Source organism: Zootoca vivipara, chromosome 12, assembly GCF_963506605.1.
Source record: "Zootoca vivipara chromosome 12, rZooViv1.1, whole genome shotgun sequence".
In the NCBI taxonomy this organism is placed as follows: Eukaryota; Metazoa; Chordata; class Lepidosauria; order Squamata; family Lacertidae; genus Zootoca; species Zootoca vivipara.
Genome location: NC_083287.1, coordinates 10709390 through 10731639, shown reverse-complemented (window position 1 = coordinate 10731639; position 22250 = coordinate 10709390). Strand labels below are relative to the sequence as shown.

Here is a 22250-nt window from a genome sequence, read left to right as displayed (position 1 = left end):
CTTATCTCTGCTCAGGAAAAGAAAACAGGAAACATAAGGAGCCCAGTGCAACAAACCAGCCTGAGCCGCATCAGCGTCAGCGACTGAGCAAAGCCAGGCACCTCGTGTTTTAAGCAGTGTGTGCTGGGTGTGCCTCTCCATGGCCCTACTCCAATCCCAGGCATGCAGAAGGTTGGAGCCGGCCGGCCACCTCAGCACCTTGCTTGCTTGCTTGCTCACAGCGCAGAGCCACCCACAGCAGAAGAGACGGACACGGCGCTCCGACCGATGGGCGGGCTCTTCCCTGGACTCCAACTCGGAGTCCGGGCCCCGGACTCTTGGACTGGCACCCTCGAGAGCCCAGCGCCTGGGTGCCCTGCACCCCTGGAGCCTATGGTTAAGACACCCCTGTGAGTACTGCAGGTTTGAGGGACTCCTGGGGCAAGCTCTCATTGAGGGGGCTCTCCACTTCATGCTGCCCTGGTGGCCATTCCCAAGTTCTCTACCCTGCCAATGCCATGCCTGCTCCTTTGCTTGCTTGGCAGCCCCACACTCCTGCACTGCACAGCCATCCACCCAAGGGCAAGATCACCCTTCCTGTCGCAGGCTTGTTGTTGTTGTCTCACCTGAATGTTCTAGTCCAAGTATTCATCAACCCAAGCTAGTTGGCTTACCCATCTAGGCAACAGTCTGGCTGTACGCTGACCATCTGAAAATGGCACCCAGAGGGTGTGCAAAGAGAACTACTCTATATGATTAGATAGCATTGATGCCTTCCCATTTCCTCTGAGATCCATTTTCAAATTGGCAGCTGGGGCTGATGATCTCTTTTAAAAAAACCAACCCAACTCTGTGGCTCCCCCCACCCCCCACCCACATGTAGGGCTGGGCAATATCATCGTCATGGTATATCACCAGCTAAACATCACAATATACTGATATATCACAATGTCTGAAATAAGGAGGCATTGCAAGAGGCTGCCTTCATGGTTTTTATTGCATCGTGATTTTTGCCAGCGCCTGCTCTTGTGATTTTCTGCCCCATGCATGAGGCAGGAGAGGGCAGAGCTGACAGAGTTAACAGGGGCTGTAGGAGTCGAGGCAAGTATTTGTGGCTTTTCCGCAACATGATTTTTGCATAGTGCATGCACGCGCGCACACACAAGTACAATGCATCTTGCAATGTTATTTTCACTAACATATGCCTTTCTATGTCCATGGAGTTTTCTTGGCAGGGATACTGGAGTGGCTTGCCAGTTCCTTCTCCAGGTGGATCACGTTTAGTCAAAACTCTCCACTATGACCTGTCCATCTTGGGTGGCCCTGCATGGCATAGATCATAGCTTCTCTGAGTTATTCAAGCTCCTTCGCCATGACAAGGCATTGATCCATGAAGGGATCAATGTCCTATGAAGGACAGATTGTGAAGCTGAGGCTCCAATACTTTGGCCACCTCATGAGAAGAGAAGACTCCCTGGAAAAGACCCGGATGTTGGGAAAGATTGAGGGCACTAGGAGAAGGGGACGACAGAGGACGAGATGGTTGGACAGTGTTCTCGAAGCTATGAACATGAGTTTGACCAAACTGCGGGAGGCAGTGGAAGACAGGAGTGCCTGGCATGCTATGGTCCATGGGGTCACGAAGAGTCGGACATGACTAAACGACTAAACAACAACAACAACAACAACAATGCTTTTCTATGCACACTTTCCCCCAATATACTCATTTTTTCTACACATTATTTGGAGTACTGAATTGCAAAAATTTGGAGAATTGTGAATTTTGAAGGACAGCTGTGTTTCACTTCGCTTCTTGTTTGGGGAAGAGTGAGCTAGGTTTCTTCATATTAAAATGTAAACAGGACTGAATTGCTCCCTCATTCTTAGATTAGCTTTAATGAAAGACTCTTAAAAACTACACTGTAATGTTGTTTTAGAATCACAAATCTGTGAGGTATAGTTATTTTTAGTCAATACTTCCCCACCCCATGCCTTGAGGAGGGATAAATGAGGTCTACTGCAATGTGCTTTGAAGATTCCAGAAGCCTAGGAGCAGAGAGCCATTAAACTTTAAACAGCCTAACTACATTCTCTAAAGAAGTTATAAAGGTTTAATGCCAGTTTATGTAATGTTTATATAATGTCATATATTGTTGCTCTTCTGTTTAATGCTCACTAGAACCTGTAGAATGGTGTCCTTCATTTCCATTTGAGTGGCCCCTGCTTTTATAATTTCCAAAACTTGTATTTTATATTTCCCACGGTACTGGCCTAATAAACCACACTATCAGTCTATGTTACACATGGCAGTCACTTTCCTCCTTGCTGTAACCTATTAACAAAGGACTGTCTTTTCTGCTAAAGCAAGCATCCTGAAGCCCTGAGAAAAGTAATGCAGTAAGGGGACAAAGCAGCAACTGGTCTCTCTAATGTTGTAGTAGTAGCAGCAGCAGTAGCAGCAGTAGTTGTAATCATCATCAAAATAACTTATTATTTATACCCCGCCACTCTTTTTTAATGACCTTGATGACATTACTGATTTCATCTTCATATCCTCAGAATCTGTTCACACCTCTGCTCTTTCCTTCTCAGAACATTTCAACCCTTTGCTGAATTAGGTCAACAAACAACGGGAGAGAGCTAGTCTGAGAATGAATGCTACCTGCTAGCCTGCCAAATCTTTACCTAAAAGTTTCTAGTATAATGCTATCTGTCTGTCTGTCTGTCTGTCTGTCTGTCTGTCTGTCTGTCTGTCTCTCTATCTATCTATCTATCTATCTATCTATCTATCTATCTATCTATCTATCTATCCAACCATCCATCTACAGTTTGCCAGATCCCAGGCCAGGACACAAACACATTTAAATGCATAACAATACCATAAAACAGGAGGAGATAACAAATCAATATGAGATAAACCATCCACATATAACCAACATGCTAAGTTCTAATTAATGCCTGAAGGGGTTAAGACCATAGAGTACCGTAAGTTGGCCTACCCAGCATAGTTATGTCTCTCTCCCTCACCTTGGGTGGATGGGTTATCAAGCCTTCATTCTACGCATGTGAAGCCTACCAGTAAGGAGGTCTAAGATGACTTAAGCAAGTTTCCCCCCACCCACCCACCAAGGAACCTGTGTCTTTTGCCTAAGGATGCAAACCAGGGTAACAGCTGCGGCGGGTATTTCCATACATGGGGAATCAGCCATTTTTTTGTTTCTTCTTCCCAAGCAGATTTGGTGTAGTCTGGAAGCTGCGTAACACCTACGTGGTCTCATTTGAATGTCTGCTAACTCCTTCCACATTCCAACTTAAGTCTTTTACAAGATGTAGAGTTAAGGCTTTACCACCAGCCAGCTCGCACCTTGCGCCCGCCACTGCCGCTTTGGTTACCATCTAGCCCGATGAAGAGTTCTGAATAACTAAAAAGCTTGTATATTATTTTGTGTCATTTTGGTTGTCTTAATAAAAGTATTGCTCTAATATGGATACAGTGGTGCCTCGCTTAACGAACGCCCTGTAAGACGAAATTTTCGCTTAAAGAAAGGATTTTTCAAGCGGAGGTTGCCTCGCTAGACAAATTCGTTTTATGAAAAATTCGTCTAGTGAATCGCGGTTTCCCATAGGAATGCATTGAAATTCAATTAATGCATCCCTATGGGCAAATTCAATGCATTCCTATGGGATTCGCTAGACAAATTTTTCGTTATAAGAATAGACCCATGGAACGAATTAAATTCGTCTAGCAAGGCACCACTGTATTGGAATCGGATGATTCTGAAAGCACTACACTTAAAAAAAACCAAAAAACTTTTAGGATAAATAGGATAAAGAGAACTACATTTTAATTAAATGTGCCAGAAAAGTTTGCTGAATAGAACTTATCTGTGAGTAGGCTTTACAGAAATATCGTGGCAACTGGCAAGGGCACTGCTAGTTGTTAATTCAGTGTATTAAATACTCTGCAGAACCCATGTTCTAATTCCGTTGCCAGCTAATTGGGAAAAAAACCAACCACAATGCACCCTTAGAGAATATAAAAGCCGGAAGTTATTTGCATCTGTCTCTGGCAGTAATTGCACTAAGAAAAACATGGAAGGAAATCTGGCATTGGTAATGCACTGAGTATAGCAGCAATAGAATTCATGGTCCCGGGTAATATAGTCTGAAGCCACCTGAGGGAGAAGCTACCACTTTGCTGAAGTTAAGTAGTTCTGTTCAGTGCTTGGAAGACTGTCTGCCTTGGAATCACATTTATGGTGCCTGGGTCTCCCTACTGAAGAAAGGTGGGAAATAAATGTAAGGAAATAATAATGCTCTTTTGTGGTTACATTATGACACTGTTCATAATTTGGATTTATTTTAACAGAGGAAAACCACTTCCGCATTTCCACGGAGGTGGTGTTGTGGGCTGGCCCCGACTTGCATTCTAATGAACAGTGGAAACTCACTTTCTAGAAAACATCCCTAGACAGTGCAGAGTTTGAATTGTAGGAATAAAACAGAAGTCTTCAACATTTGAAATGATAAAATATTTATTTCCTCTACTTCTAAAACTCCCCAGATTTATTATTTAATCAGTAGAACAGAGGGGATATTTGTTAAAGTTCAAAGAATAACAGATGCATCAAGGAAAGTGGTAAATTATGCAAATTGGACAAACATTCCAAATTACGCACTGTGATTGCCGCTACTCAGTTTTAAAAAGACTGCACAAATGAAAATGCATTCCCCCAAGAATATTGATTTTATATTTGTCTCATCTGGTTTCATGAACTGATCAAAGTTTGCTTTTTAATTTCACATTGCTAAATTAAGATCACCTTTAAAATCAACAGGGGCAAAAATTAATGTAATTTATTGCATGTTGAGATGGCATGTGAGATTAATTCACACTGAAGTCTAGTTCACATAAACAACAGATGAGGTGTTAAAACTGTGCCTGGATGACTCCACTTCAAACGGAGATGGGAAATTGCATGATTGAATGCTTTCCCAGGAGAAATATTTCCTGCTGTCATGAAGTGGGTAGTTCACACATGCAACCCTGGCACCCAATTTCAGATCTTTTGACCTTGAACCTCCAGAATGTGGTAATATGATCATATCAAAAGGGAAATACCATACTTATTAAAAGATGTAACATGGGATCAATAAACACAGACTTCATAAGCTACACACTAACAATAGGCTAAATTTAAAAGGGGTTGCAACTAGTAAGAGTTAAAACTAAGCATATAGCCTATGAGGTCTAGGACCACTAGGATCATCTAGTTCAGGCATCCCCAAACTGCGGCCCTCCAGATGTTTTGGCCTACAACTCCCATGATCCCTAGCTAAATAGGACCAGTGGTCAGGGAAGATGGGAATTGTAGTCCAAAACATCTGGAGGGCCGAAGCTTGGGGATGCCTGATCTAGTTCAACCCCCTGTAATGCAGGAATTGTTTGTCCAAAGTGGGGCTTGAACCCACAGTTAAGAATAAACAAAATACAGGGTGGTTCAATTCACCTTAACACACAGAACCTAATAGTAGTTTTTGCTGGCACTGTATGTATGCACAGAGTACAGTGTCTGACAAAATTCAAGAGAAAATAAATATATCTAATCTTTGGGCTATTTCTTATATGAGGTAGAAACTGGTTTAAAATGCCCCATTAGATGTACAATTTTAAAAGCAAATAGCTCTTAATGCGTTTTCCCTTGAGCCTCAACATTTCGTTATGATTTACTGTCAAAACTGGTGTTTGCTTTCCTTTGCCTTGTGGAACCCTCTGGCAGTGGGGCAGCATGCAAAGCTGAAAATGAAATTGCTATCATACAATAAAAAGTTTCAGAACAGTAATAAAGCCATAGCTGCACATCTTCAGCAACTTCATTTGCTATAAAATGTTGGTATTTATCATGAGCCTCTAGTTTGGAATCAAGTACAAGTATTTATTTAGATTTATAGTTTTATTCATGAATGCCCATGGCTAAAATATCTAATGGTCCAAGTGTGGCTTCCAACAATATGCCCGGGCTACAGACTAGCCTCAAACTCACACAAGACTGTGGCTCTCATTCTGTTAAAAGATTTTCCAGTCATCATGTACGGAGTCATGTGTGCTACTTCAACGTTACATGGTTCATGGAAGGAGTGAAGTTCACATGGGAAGTTAATTTGTGCTAAGTGGCCTCCAACACACCATTGGATTAAAGTTATAGAATTTTGATATTGTCCTCCTCTTTGACTCCTTTCCCTCTATTTTTCTCCTTTGCTCCCTCTCCTTTGCCCCTTACTTTTAGTTTATGGTTTGAAATATAGATTTGAGGATCTCTTTGTTCAAAGGTAGATAGGGCTATGAAGAATTCAGTATGCAGTAAGTTCCTTTCCCCATCATTTTTTCATTTGGCTGGTGCTTTTCCATAGAAGTATATTGTTAGGAAATAATGGCGTATGTTAGCCCTTAGGCCTCTCCCTTTGTATGCTGAATGCATGATCTAGTATCTGCTTTGGAAAGGGGTTTGTCTGTTGGTCCATAGTCCCACCCATCTGCCTGCCCATATGTAGATATTCAAATGCCTCTCACAATATTGCCATCTAATCTGTCACAAGGGTTCCAGAGGAGGAGGAGCCATTTTTTGTCTACATTTGGAAACATGAAAATAGTTGGAGACCACTTTGAATCAAGATGACGAAAGGAACAGTTCCAAACAGTTTTGGCCCCATTCGAGAAGGATTGGGATAGCCCTGGATGCCATTTTGAATCAAGATTGTGGACTGAACCTTTCAAAACTTTAATCAAATTTGACAGTAATCAAATAGGGTTGTGTACCATATTCAGATAAAGCCTTACTTCTGAACCAAATTGGGCAGATTTGGGTGGATCCAGGCTTGAACTGAAGACTTTCAGCTAATGAGAAGAGGGTACAATATTGGTGGCTGCAGGGGTCTTAGTCACTAGCATGTTACCCACAAGGAGCACACTGGGAAAGTAGACTACTGTAATAAGTTTAACATTCTCTCCCTGCTTATTAACTTATATGAAGAATTCATCATGCAAAAGGCTGGACTGGATGAATTCCCAAACCAGAATTAAGATTGCCGGAGGAAATATCAACAACCTCAGATATGCAAATGACACAACCTTGATGGCAGAAAGTGAGGAGGAATTAAAGAACCTTTTAAGGAAGGTGAAAGAGGAGAGAGCAAAATATGGTCTGAAGCTCAACATCCAAAAAACCTAAGATCATGGCCACTGGTCCCATCACCTCCTGACAAACAGAAGGGGAAGAAATGGAGGCAGTGAGAGATTTTACTTTTTTGGGATCCATGATCACTGCAGATGGTGACAGCAGTCACAAAATTAAAAGACGCCTGCTTCTTGGGAGAAAAGCAATGACAAACCTAGACAGCATCTTAAAAAGCAGAGTCCCATGGACTGCAAGAAGATCAAACCTATCCATTCTGAAGTGCCCTGAGTGCTCACTAGAAGGACAGATCGTGAAGCTGAGGCTCCAATACTTTGGCCACCTCATGAGAAGAGAAGGCTCCCTGGAAAAGACCCTGATGTTGGGAAAGATGGAGGCCACAAGGAGAAGGGGACGACAGAGGATGAGATGGTTGGACAGTGTTATCGAAGCTACCAACATGAGTTTGACCAAACTGCGGGAGGCAGTGGAAGACAGGAGTGCCTGGCATGCTCTGGTCCATGGGGTCATGAAGAGTTGGGCATGACTAAACAACAACAATAACGATTATTAACAACGATTAAACAACAACACGTTTAACAACAACTATTATATTTCCAAAATAAAAAATCAGGTTATTTGTATTAAGGAAAGTGATTGGGAATGCCCTGGGAAGTATGGAATAACAATTGCTTGACATGGTGTTGTACAACCTTCCCTCAGAAACAAATCAGAATGAATGCTCAGTAGACAGTGGACATTGTATAATCTCCCCACAAAGCTTCAGCAAACTAATCAGGCTGAAAGCTCTGGGCGAATACAGCCAATATTGCAAATGGGGAAGACTGCTTTTGAAAACTTTCCTGGGTTTCCGACTTGTGCAAAAATTGATAAGAACCCACCCTCTGTTGCAGCCAGGTTTTGTTGCTGCCACACTTAGTACCACCAGCAGTGGTATTCATTCCTATATATATTAACAGGTGAATTTGGTGGGACAATAATTATTCAGGTTTGTCCAATATTTTGCAATGGTACTGTCAGGGGACCTCTGTATAGGGAGCCTCCGCCTCTCCTGTTGACCAGCACTTCACCCAGTGAGAGCAGCAGCAGCGGGTCAGGTGGGGGGAATGAGGAAGTCAGTGGGTTGGAGGAGTCAGAGCTCGGCTATGCTGGAGAGCCATTGCAACGCCCTGACCAACAGGTGGAGGGGAACAGGCAGCCCCTTCCGGCGCCCGAATTAAGGCGCACCACCAAACATAAGGTCGGGAGGAGGCGTTTTGGGGTTCCCCAAACTCTTATGCTAGGCACGCAACAGGAAACGTCCACTCCCAGATTCTGCGAGTGACTGAGAGGTCATGTTTTCTGCTATCTCTGCACTGTAAATACTATGCACAATAAAACTCTTAAAGACAGGGCGGACTTGGGCATCTTTACTCAAGAGTAGCCGCAACAGCACCATTATAGGTACAGTAGTGAGTCACAGTGGATGTACCACACAATAATTTTTATATCATTTGATAGCACAAAATTATCCTGCAGCAGTGGTTTAACATTTCAAGTGATGTGGTAGACTAAAGACATTTATTATGTAATGTACAGACATTATGTGAATCTCAAGATTTGAGTAATGATTAAAGCATCCTTTAAAACAGAAAATAAATGAAGGGAAAACATGAGAGCATTCCACTGTCAAATATAGCTTTTGGGTTCAGCATGCTTCTTGCAAATAGAAGGGAACAGAGATCTCTAGAGCGACTGTGATAGTCTGAGTGCAATATACCAGCAAATTGGCTGGGCAGGTGCCAAGCCTTACAGATTCCATATGGCTCAGTACCAAGAGAGATAAACTTTAATGCAGCCTCCAGAAAAGAGAATAAAAATATTCAGTTTCCTCTTGATGCACAAAAGTCCAGTAACTTATTTCTAATCGAAGCCTCTGGAAGATTTACAATCACAAGGTTCATCACAAAACTGATTTCCAATAAGCCAAGTTATTATTTGTTTGGTGCAACCATTATATGCCTTCCTGATAAATGCTTAATCAAATAGTCCAGAAGTAGGTGATCCTGTAATGGTCACTATTATGCCCAGTGGCTGCAGGCTTCTGCAGCGTTTATCACAGTTCTACTACTGATAAGAACCGTGGAGAAGTAGGGTAGGGTGACTTAAACCTGTCCCCAACCTTTGGGAGGACATCTCTACGTGTATGGTATTTGATCCAGAAACATTGGTGAGGTATATAGCTAATCCACAAGGCTCCTTAGAAACCTTTAAACTAGGGTATATGGCATGCAGCACAGATACCTTATATGCTAATACTAATGTTCAAAGTCCATTCTGTAGGGGCTTGGATATGCCAAACTGATATTAATGTTATTTAGAGACCTGCTAAAACAAGTGTTTTCTTTTTGAAATCAACTCCACTCTCCAGAATAGAACCATCTACTTCTTCTGAGTGCTACATTCTGGCCTCTAATGCTATCCTTATTGGAAAGTTTATATTCTACTTCTAAGACAAAGCTGGTTGTAGAGTAATTAAGGAAAATAACATCTGTACATTAATCATATGGTTTGAGCAATGTCAAACTAGTTCTCAGGGTGATGTATTTAATGGAATATTCATCTCTGCTGTGAATGATTAGATGTATTTCCTGCGCTGGTGTTTCAAACTGGATTATCTTGTGTTCACTGTTTGAGAAATACAATTTTACGCCTCTCTGTTAGCAGCCCCACTGCCATTAGTGCAGAGTGAGAGAAGGGGGGCTAGGTGCAATTTGGGAACCATGGGCAGACACCCTTTTCCTCCTAAGATACATTACCAAGGAATCAAAGTTTGAGATCACTCTCAGATTCCATACTGCTACTCCCATATGAGCAACCCTAATGACTCAATGTTGAGGGGAGGTGGAAAGGATAGAGCTCAATGTTCTATGGGAATTCTCAGCTAAGCCTTTTCATCAATTGCCTTAGAGATTTCTTCTACAATCAAATACAAGAGTGGACATTTCAGTTTACATTCAGCTGCCTTTCAACTCAGAACCACTAAACATATAGGATAGTTTTCCATTTGGACCCCTTACACAAAACACCACTTGAGCAAGTCAAAGTAACTAGCATATGAAGCCTGGATTAATGACATATATGCCTGTTGTCTTTGTCCATGGAGTTTTCTTGGTAGGGATACTGGTAGTGGCTTGCCGGTTCCTGCTCCAGGTGGATCACGTTTAGTCAAAACTCTCCACTATGACCTGTCCATCTTGGGTGGCCCTACATGGCATAGCTCATAGCTTCTCTGAGTTGTTTAAGCCCCTTCACCACAACAAGGCAGTGATCCATGAAGCAGATGACAGTGTATACAATACTATTTTTCCTTTCAAAACTCAATGCTGGGCTTGTTACAAAAAAAGAAGTGAACTGCAGAAAGGGATTAACAGGCACATGATGAGAACTAAATAAGGTAAAAACCCAGCTTTCCTGCTTGGTCAGCCTCTGAACAAATTAGGTCATTGAAGAAATGCCAAGAAAGTTACATTATACATCATGCAAGCAAGGCTAGAAGACAGGTGCCGGTGGTCATCCTCACCAAAGAAATCACCATACAAAGAATGGGCATTATGCAGAACTTAAAATAAATGCAGGAAAATAGCAACATTTAAATGGTCAGTAGTGGTGATAATGACTTCTTTATAAAAAAAATCACCCCTGCCTTCTCTCCGCATTGAAAGCAGCTCACACATTTAGTAATACTGGAAATGTACTGAATAACAACAAGGAATAAAATAGATTAAGGTTGCAAGGTTAACCATGTCTACCCAGTAGTAAGACCCATTGAATACCGTGAAACTCACTCCCAAGTAAAGGAGAACAGGATTGCAGCAGAACTTCTCCATAAAACGTTCTGAAGTGGTTGCTCATCTAGAATGCCTTTCCAAATTATTCCAGGAAAGGCAGTCATGAGCTTCATTAGGAAGTACATTTTACAAGGCCAGAGCCACAACCCAAAAGACCTTGCTTAACCAAATCATTATTCTCGCAAGGGTGATGGTGGCAGACCATATTGCAAAAGATACAGTAACAGCTAAGTAGAGTTGGTGCTCAGTGACACAGCAAACCTCTTATCATTGTGCTGCATAGACCTGTCCCACTCTGCTTTGTATAAGCTGCAATACTATCACCACATTTTATTAACAAGTGGAGTTATATTGATGTAGCTGGCTAGGTTTAATCCACAGCATCTCCAGGTAGACCTGGCGGTTTTCCCTGCAGAGCCACTGCCAGTTGGTGACTTTTTTAATGTGTAGGATTGCTTTTAAAGTAAGTAAGTAAGTAAGTAAGTAAGTAAATAAAAAATAAAAAATATAACAACAACAACAACACTTCTCTCCCTTCCCCAAACTAAGATTTAAAATATCACCTTAAAATATCAACTACTCTCTACAGTTAGTGTAGACCAGGCATCCCCAAACTGCAGCCCTCCAGATGTTTTGGCCTGCAACTCCCATAATCCCTAGCTAACAGGACCAGTGGTCAGGGATGATGGGAATTGTAGTCCAAAACATATGGAGGGCCAAAGTTTGGGGGTGCCTGGTGTAGACAATAATGGGGTAGAAGGACATGTGGTCTAACAGGGACAGTTGGAGAGTATATGACCATCACCATATTCAGGCCTTTTGACTTTATAAATTACATCAGATTATAGAAGTATAAAGTTATATAAATGACATAGTTAAGAAGGCAGGCTAATGAGAGTTGCCACCATTACTGCTGTAAATTTCGCTCTGAAGTACATTAAGTCGCTGCGGGAAATGATTTGAAGGGTGAAGAAGTAAATAAATACATAAATAAAAGATGTCGACCAGAATGCAAATAATCACATTGTGCTAGTTTCTTGCCCAAAGGTACTTTACACTTTAATTTCTCAAATCAAAATCTGCATAGCAAATGTTTTTTGTTTTTGTTTTTTTAAGTCTTCCTAAAGTTTCAAAATAAGTTTGCTGTGCAGCACAGAGAGGACGGGGCTGATGTTCAATAAAAACAACAACAATTTAACTGGCATGTGTAAGCCTTTGGTTGAATCCGTGCACTGCTCTGGTTTGCCAGAAGCGGCTTAGTCATGCTGGCTACATAACCCGGAAGCTGTACGCTGGCTCCCTCAGCCAATAAAGCGAGATGAGCGCCGCAACCCCAGAGTCATCCGCGACTTGACCTAACGGTCAGGGGTCCCTTTACCTTTAAAGCGCTTTGGAATGTGACAATAGAAAATGCTCAGGTTGTATATATGTGTAAATAAAACCACATATTCTAAAGACACCACAGTCTCCACTGCTGTTCATTCCAAGGAAATTGAACTCTGGGTATGCACTGGAACCTGTGGAATCTCACTGCTGAGAGATGGGGGTGACTATGACAATAATATTGCTTCACATAAGCCACCAGTGGCTTTACTGCCAGTTAATATGGAAGCAAACCACTGCTGTTTAAAAAGCTGGGTGCAAGCATAGGTGAGTTCTACCAGCACAGCAACTGATTTGCACACTTCTACCCTTTACTGCCCCAAGCAAGTAACATAAAACAAAACAAACGGTAAAGCTGCAGTTTATTTTCCAGAAGGCTCTGTGCTTTTTAGGTACCTTCTGTTGTTTCATATTCTGAACATCTGCTTAGATGAAGGAAACTCAGGAAATACTAACAGCTTAGTTATGCGGAGGTGCTGGCAGGTGGTGTCAAGAGTTTCTCCACAAGTGAACAGCTCCATGGTGATATAGAGACTATTAACAACACAATCCCATTAAATCTATATAGGGCCAATTCAATTCAGGCAGGGCAGGGGCCCCAGAGGGATCCGTCGCACCAGAGTGCCAGGGCGCCAAATATACTTAAGACGGCCCTGCAAGGACCCGCTCCCCGCGAGGAATAAAAGACACAGTGACACATGAATTTAGGTTAATGGGCAAAATAAGGCCACAACTTTATTGGTTAGAGCATGTGAGAGGTATTGGCTTAGGCATTGGACACACGAGCAAGCATGACTCCACCCCGCTTGGTGGGGAGCCATATAAGGTTAACAGCCAGTGGGAGGAGCCTGTTGATGCAAATACAACTGGAAGCTTTCCCTTATGTCACCGGGGGTCGTGCCATGGCCCTAGCCACCAGCAGGGCATCGGACAGGATCCACGACCGCCGGATCCCTTTAACGGGATACCCCTAAAAGAGGATTGGATGATGGCCACAACCAGTCCTCAAACACACAAGACAAATACATATTCCAATGCATAACTGCCAATACCAAAAAGTTGTGACAAATTGCTACGAGGTAGGTGAAAAAACCAAGAAGCCGGTGCCAATTAGCCAAATGGATAAAAAAAATCTCCTGCCAGGCTGAGAGATTGGGGCCCCTTCAGCAACCAACTGAAGTCCATAGCAAGGTCAATAGCAAACAACAACGGGTAGGCCTAATGGGAGGGTGGGCTGAAGATCCGATGTGGTGCAGCAGCAGAATGTGATTTGAACGCTACCATGCCCACTTAAATGCAATCAAACCCTACCCCCCAGCCGGCCCTATTGGCCAGCTGAGAGGCTCGGTGCAGCAGCAGGGATAGGCTGGAGCAGGGGGCCGAAAAACGCCCCCCTGTTTAGCACGGGAAGCGGCTCCCGCTTGCAAAGTCTCCCCTCCTCAAGGAGGAAAGATCTTGCCCAAGGCACCTGATTATCCTAGCTCTTAGTTTCTGGGTCCTAAGAAGTTCAGAGTCCCCAGAGCAAGAGAAACTCAAAATACTGAAGGTAGCAAGGTGACCTGTTCTACATACTGTAATTGTATGATGGTTTGACTATTAAGTCTGATGGGCATTTGGTATTGGTTGTCTTTGTATCAGTGATGCTTTAGATAGTCTGTGGGCTGTTGTGGTTTTAATATGCCATGGCTTGATTTCTGTCTTGTCATTGTTCTGTTTTAATCCTTTGTATATTATATTGCACCTTTATCAAAGGTGTCATGGGCTTTGAAGACACTCAAACTCAGGACGCAAGGGAGAAACATGCTAAGAGGAAGGCACGCTTGGCAAATCCACACCGTGATCAACTCCCGCCCAGAAACCAATGTCCCCACTGTGGAAGGGCGTGTGGATCCAGAATTGGCCTCCACAGTCACTTACGGACTCATTGTTAAAACCGTGTTTATGGCTACGAGTGGTTGCCAAAGAAGAAGAATATTCTATATTGTCTGCAAACTACCCTGGTATTAGTTATGTGGGAGACATCTTCAAATGTAATCGATGATAAATGTCTGCAAAATTTAACAGGGAATAAATAATAATGCATGTCTAGATAAAAGTTGTTTTTGCTCTGGAGCAAAAGTAACTTACATCAGGCTGTGGGGAAGTGCTGGGTGGAGTTTTGGAAGGTGGGAAGAGACCTGCCATTCTGCCAAATGCTCTATGCCTACATACACACAGGGAGTGCAAAGGGGACTAGTCTTCATCAACTGTTATGGTAAACAGGGACTGAGTTCTCACTTCTTGGACTCCACTGGATATCATGATCAGTACGGGATTGCCAATGACAGGCATTAAGTACCAAAGCAATTTTTTGCAAGAGTAATACTTAATTAGAAACAATTGACTAAGGCAAGTCAAGGTTTCTCCTTGAAACCCCATTACCAATAGTAATTCTATTGGGTCAAGAGATTACAATCCCATGCTGCGGAGCAATTAATCTGTGGTACTATCTCAGTTTCCATAGCACCATTCCCTTATGAGTGATCCCAAAATTTTCTTCTAGAAATGCAGGTATCCAAAGTATGAATGCATAAATATCCAAGCACTATTATGAAACTGAATATATATGTGCTAATCTTCCTTCTGTGGAGAACCATTTAAATGAAGCATTTCGTGGATCTTTTACACATTCTAAGCACAGATGCTACTGTTGCCCATCCAAGTTACTTTTTAATTTGCTTCCAATTATTAATTCTATTAACTTTTATTAGCTAGAGGTGCAGAGTTTATTCAGTGCCACTATGGAAATGGCTCAGTGGAACCTTCATCCAGATATTAACAAACATTTGGGATGCCATCTGAAATCCACTTCTCCTTTCCAGAGACTGAATTCTGGTAGCTTCCATCTGGTAGTTGTGGTGCACATATGCAGGTAAGTTGATCATCACATGCAGCAAGAAAAGGGAACCTCAGGCTCTTTCCCCCCCTTAACCAGCTTTGGGAAGGCACCACAAGGGTTGGGGAAGAGTCAAATTTTGCTCTCACACAGGGCACTATATTACCAACGTCCACCCCTGCAAGTAGACATGCATAGAACTCAGTTGACTCAGTAGCTTCAGCATTTGTCTTCTGGGGGGGGGGCATTTTGTACTCGAGACCATTACACAAAAGATTATTGCTGTGTTTAAGCATATAGACATTAGTGTTGTTTTCATCTTTTGGCTGAAGATCCAAAGGATCCCGTAGATCTGAAGCTGCTGGAGCCCCACTGTTACCCTAAAATGCCCATTTGGGGACTATCTGTAGGTTATTCCCCAGTAGAAGAACTGCTGGCAGTGGCTTTCTACCCAGCTGGTAGGTGCTGGAAAACTAAATAGATTATCATGGCATTTGCAATCAGTAAGTGCTGCAGATAAGCTAATGGTGTTCAGGAAACACCCCCATGCTTTTCCCCCATTGCAAACCATTAAGGTAGCCTTGGAATTATCATTCCTTTTTTTTAAAAGAAATTTTTATTGATTTTACAAAACAAAACATACAGTATAACACTGTCCCTTCGTTTTCCCTCCACACACCGGTCCACTTCTGCCACCAGTAGGACCCGTGTGCTTTAAGAATCAAAGGGGTCCAAATATGAATTGAGTTCTGCTTCCCCCCTCCCTCCTCCCCCCATATCCCCCCCCTGCCACTGAGAGAACAGGTAGGGAAGAGTTATGGGGATCTGCATCCCCCAACTCTTTCATAGTCATATTAACAAACCTAAAAGAGAAAGAAAGAAAGAAAAAACAAAAGAAAAAACAGAAGAAAAAAAATTGGGAAGGATTCAAACTTCCCAGTTCTTATTATTTTAACATCTTAATTGCGACTCCCTCGGTGGTCTTCCTCATGGTTTTCCAACAAAAACTGATTACTTGTGGCGAATTTTCCAACTCAGTTTCAAATCTTAATCTTATAATATTAACTCAATCCTCCTCCTTTTTCATGTTGTCCCCCCACAGGTCCCCTCCTGCCACAAGAGGTACCTGCAGGGTAACAGCACTTCCAAGGTTCCATTTCCTCCTCACCCATCTGGGCACCCCCTGCCACTGAGTGCCTCAGAATAAGAAGAGGAGGGTGGGCAGCTTTCTGCCTAAACACCTCACTTAACCTGCAATAATTTACAATCACTTAAAAGTTCTTTCCCAACCATTCTTATACTCCCTTAAGGAAACATAACTTTTTTTCCCTTTCTTTTTTGCATTCCATTTCCTCTCCCCAAGTCTTTTTCCCCCAATTGGTTCAGCGTTTCCATTGTCAAGCCAAGATTTCGAAAACCGTCTTTCAGAGACCAAAACAATACCTTTTAACTAAAGTTTTTACCCCACACCCATTCTTTCCCAAATCCATCTCCAGGCCTTTGCCCCCCTTTGCCCCTGTCCTTCCCATCCCACAAAAACCCCACTCCACATTTTAACCCTTCCAGGATCTTCAATTCCATTAGACTTTAAGTCCCTTTGTCTCTCATCTTCTTGTTCTGCTTGTTTTTCTCCCTTTTGGAGGTCATCTTTTGCTTCATCCCAAACAAATTTGTCATAGTCCAAGTCCTCTTCAAATTGTTTCTTATCACCCACAGTCTCAGAGTCAATAATCTCCAAATTTGAATTAACCTCTAAATCCTGGACTTGGACTTCAATCTCAACTGGTGGTGAGCTGGGATGTTGCCGTTCCTTGTAAAAATCTTCCCATGACAGCAAGTAATTCAGCACAGTCTCCTGGAAGGCTCGAGAAAGTTTTGTTTTCATACCTCTCGTAACCGCAGATAAACAGGGTGTAGGGAACAATGGGTACTGGAAAATTCCTTTCTCAGACGATCGACTCCATTTTAGCTGTTCTTTTTCTTAGTTCTTAACTCAGTCCCAAATCCATTCTTACTTCCAATTTAAGTAATTCTTTGACAATTCCAAACAATTTTTCCTGTTCACAGCAGTGCAATCAATCCACCCGGTCTTTTGACAGTTTGACAGCTTTTGACAGCTGTCAAAACGCTCTTCCCTTTAATACCGCTGTACCTCAAGGGGTGCCGGACTCAGGGGCTGAGATGGTTCCAAAAAGTCTTTTTTCCCTCTCGGGTCCACAGTTTCAAATTCTTTTGTTATTCGGCTTAGGATTTTTTTTCCAAACGCCTCCCAGTTTCCCATTAGGAAGAGACCGGCTTCCGTTTCTTTAAAGTCTCTCCTATTTTCCAATCAGCAAATTTAAGGTCCAAATCAAAGTTCCACTTACTTCTTTAGGAATCTTTAGTTTCAAATCGGAAGAATCCGCCGCTTCCCGGGTCAGGACTCGGAGCTTCGCTTCCCGGAGGCAAGATGTGGCCCAAAATGGCTCCCGCGGTTCAACCCCGCCAGCTCACGATCGCTCTATTGAGCTCTCGGGCGGCGGGGGATCCGCCAAACGGAGCGGCCGCTGGGCTCCTGAGTCATCGGAACTCTCGATCCGATGTTTTTATGGGGAGTCCGCTCGCTCTGCGGACTTCCCCCCCCTCCGAGAAGCCAGGGACCTCGGCACGCGAAAGTCCCTGCGTCCTTCTCACCGCCGCGACGAACCGGAAGTCCTGGAATTATCATTCCAAGTAATACCTTTCTATAGTTCTTGTTCCACTCCATTTTAATTCTGTGCTTAACTCTGTCAAGGTTACTTACAGGCCTCTCAAAAATAATGTTGCAAAGGAGTAACCTACAAGAATTACCTATCTTCTACTAATTTAGTACAGAAACTTTATCAGATTATGCAACTGCTTTTTTAAAAAAATGTTCTGTGCAACCAAAGTAGAATTGAGACCTGTGCTGTGCCGAAGTATTTAGGCTTTTATTATCACACTTTTTCACTGCTCAGCTTTCCAAGGTACATGTACGTTGATAGACGTAAACTACTATTCAAAACTAGACAGCATATTATGTCTTCACATCGTCACACAGCTTATTCACATATTCTTTGAAGCAGCAGTTTCTCAGTTCTTCCTGTAATCTCACAACCTGAGTATGTGTGCAGGACTCTGGCTGCATGGGATTGGAGAAGTCTTCCACTGGCTAGGGTTGCATATTCAGAGAGGACACTGCTCTGGAAATTGGCAAGTGCCATACAGGCTGGATGTTTACTGCTATATTAATGGGTTCCTTCCATGCCCTGCCCACCCACAATGGAGGGCAAATCAGGTATCCCCTTTCTCCTTTCCTATTATCTACTGAACAGTGAGAAGGAAGCAATGGTGCTTAGGGGGAATTTGAAGTGTGGTGCTCATCAGTACAGCCCCCATAGCCAGCCCCTAGCAGGAGAATAAAAAGTGCCGGCAGTGCATATACATAATGGTACATGCCTAATTGATTCTATGCACAGTTGGCTATGGGTGAGTTCCAGTTGTGCTTACTTAGTGATGCTTACTTCAGACCACGTAGGTTCAACTTGACCTTTAACAAAATATATTTCTTGTAAAGAAGTGTTACTAGTATGAAGTAGGAACCTGGTCGAAGAAAAGAAAAACTCTCTACCCTTTGCCAGACTATTTCCCCATTCTCTGGCTTCCTCCTTGTAATCCGTCACAACCAAACTTGAAAGCCTCAGGATCACCTCACTGAGTTGTGAGAGGCAGGAGGCTCTGTCCATTAACCTGGTGCTAAGGCAAATAGTTTTATTTTAATTATGTAACACATTTTAAACCTGTTCTTCAGCTAAAACAACAACAACTCCTGGAGAGGTTTATAAAGGTCATGGATAAGACAGTCATCAGACTGTCCTCAGACAGTCTAAAAGACGTGACACAAAAGGAAGAGGAAGGGAGGAAGAAAACAGAAAATTCAGGTTTGTGGTTACAGAAGATGGGATTGCTCCTGCTCTGGAAAATGCCCTGGAGCAGATCAATGGAAAGAGGGCAGATCCATGAACACAATAGCAATCTGTGAGCATAGCAGCAGGAAGTGTGCTCACTGCTACATTCTTGGAAGTCTGTCTTTGCCTCTGCTGGAGACAGTTCAGACATTTCTTCCCTCTTCTGCACTGCTAGTTCGAAGATTTTCAAGCACAAAGGTTATATCCATGCCCCACTGCTATGTTTGTGCAGCTCTGCTTGCTTCTCCCATTTCAAGAGGGAAAACTAATTCATGCTACCAATCATCTATTTGGTGGAGAAAGATTTCTGAATTAGAGTAGATTAAAGCAGCATTAAAATGTAGCTTATTTTTATTTCATTTCATAACTGGTGGTGGGTTGAGCTCAAGATGTGCAGTACAGTGGTACCTAGGTTTATGAACACAATTGGTTCCAGAAGACTGTTCATAAACCGAAGCGTTCATAAACCGAAGCAAACTTTCCCATTGAAAGTAATGGAAAGTGGATTAATCCGTTCTAGATGATGAAAAATACCCCCTAAAGCAGCAGGGCATTCGCTCCGATGCCGGGCCTTCGCTCCGATGCCTTCGCGGAGGCTGGGGAGCGCTTCCGCAGCTGCAGCCCAGTCGCGGGAGTGCTCCCCGGCCTCTGGGAGGCATTGGAACGAAGGCCCAACTCTGATGCCTTCTGGAGGCTGGGCCTTCGCTCCGATGCCTTCGCGGAGGCCGGGGAGTGCTTCCGCGGCTGCAGCCCAGTCGCAGAAGTGCTCCCCGGCCTCTGGGAGGCATCGGAACGAAGGCCCGGCCTCCCCAAAGGTATCATACGCTCTGGTGTCTTTGGGGAGGTTTGGCCTTCGCTCTGATGCCTTCAGGGACGCCGGGCCTTCGCTCCGGGCCTCCAGGAGGCATCGGAGCGAAGGCCCGGCCTCCCCGAAGGCATCGGACGCTCAGTAGGCCTCGGGCACCTCGGTTTACTAACTTCCGGGTTAGAATTGTTCGTAAACCGAAAATTCGTAAACCGATGTGTTTGTAAACCGAGGTTCCACTGTACTCAATCTTCTGGTTTTCAACATTTAGAAAGCTAGAGCCCTTTAAACACTGGTTCAAATGACAAAATTAAAAATATTTGCAATCATAACTAAATAGCTGGATCTGATGTAGAAAATTACAAAAGGGGGTTTGTTGTTTTTAAATCAAACAGTAGCCATTGCTTCAATATGATCTTCTAGCCTGCTCCCAACATTGTCCCCAATAGCTGCTTTAAAAAAACTGTGTTCTGGTTTCATAGAATCCAAATTATTAAAAAGACTCTAATTTATGATTCATTAATCCAGTCAGGAAATTGTTCTACAAATGTCAAGTGATATCAATACTACTGAAAATGAACCAGCCACATTATTTATGCACATTATAAATAATCAGCTGCATCTCATACAGACCAAATAGTGAAAATAATGAATGCTTGGGCAGAATTTCCTCAATTTTAATAAAAACTAAAATTTCAAAGTGACATTATTGATATTAATCACAATAAAACCTTTCTGAATATTCTTCTGGGTCCATCTTCCAAACTTACAGATACCAGAGCATCTGTACCACAACATATCAGTTGAGAAAAGGGGATGTACAAAACTTGTGGTATATTCCTTTAAGTATTTAAGTAGGACGACAGATTATTTATTGACCACTATTCATACATTTCAAAGAGAAAAATAAGTATCTTTACACATATTCACCATTCCCAAATAGCATGCCCTAAGCATATTTGTGATATATCTATATAGATCCGTGGTTCCCAATGTGGGGCACACACCCCACAGGGGGGCAATTTAATTTTTAAGGGTGGCAATTCGAGAATGAGTTAGACCAAGTTATTGGCCATTTAGGCTTCCTCCAAGTTTACAGGAGTTCACTTTTTGAATAATAAGAATTATATGTCGGGAGGGGCATCAGGATTTTAGAGATGCTTAGGTGGGGCATGGCCACCTAAGATACCTGAGGAAATGTGCATGGCCAAGATACCTGAGGAAATGTGCATGCACATGAAAGCTCATACCTATGACAAACTTAGTTGGTCTCTAAGGTGCTACTGGAAGGATTTTTTTATTTTGTTTTGACTATGTCAGACCAACACGGCTACCTACCTGTAACTAGATATAGATACAGATATAATTATAGATAGATATAAATATAGACACAATACATAGCAGCATGAGAAGCCTCCCAGATAATGAAATGTATGCATTAACAACTAAATATCTGTCACATGGCCCCTTTGGGAAAAAACTATCACTCAGGAGGGCAGCTCCTGGAGAGCTGACTCTCCGGGGAGCCCTGGCTGGAGACATTTGTCACTGCTCTCGCAGGCTCCAGAAACAAAGCGTATTAACCATTAAGTCAGCTTGTAGTGAGTTTCTACATAAACAGTTGACAACTCTGGAAAGGTCAGCACAAGATGTCAGACATGATTTCCACAAAACAGACACCTCTAATAGAAAACCACATGAAACCTCTTTTTGTCAATGGGCTCATTACAAGGTTTATAGAATCATAGAGTTGTAGAGCTGGAAGGGACCACGGGGATCATCTAGTCCAACCCCCTGCAATGCAGGAATCTTTTGCCCAACGTGGGGCTTGAACCCACGACCCTTGAGGTGCAACTCAGTCATATCTGGAACATCTGAAAGAGCATTCCTAAGACACGACAGGCACCCATTATCTACATCAGGCATCCCCAACCTTCGGCCCTCCAGATGTTTTGGACTACAATTCCCATCATCCCTGACCACTGGTCCTGTTAGCTAGGGATCATGGGAGTTGTAGGCCAAAACATCTGGAGGGCCGCAGGTTGGGGGTGCCCGATCTACATTTTCTGGAAACAACTGAGCATGTTTTTCTTCTGACAAGGTTTTCCAGCTGAATAAATAGATCTCCGCCATGGTATTGCTTTTAAATTTATCTGTTCTTATTTCATGCACCATTTTAAACTGTTTTTATTGAATCTTGTATGTTGCCTTGAGTCATTC

The 22250-nt window shown here is 42.8% G+C and overlaps 1 protein-coding gene across 6 annotated transcripts in view; it reads right to left on the bottom strand.

The window, feature by feature from the left end:
• Positions 1-22250, bottom strand: part of MYRIP (myosin VIIA and Rab interacting protein) — a 159589-nt gene that overhangs the window by 83796 nt on the left and 53543 nt on the right. The window lies entirely within an intron of this gene.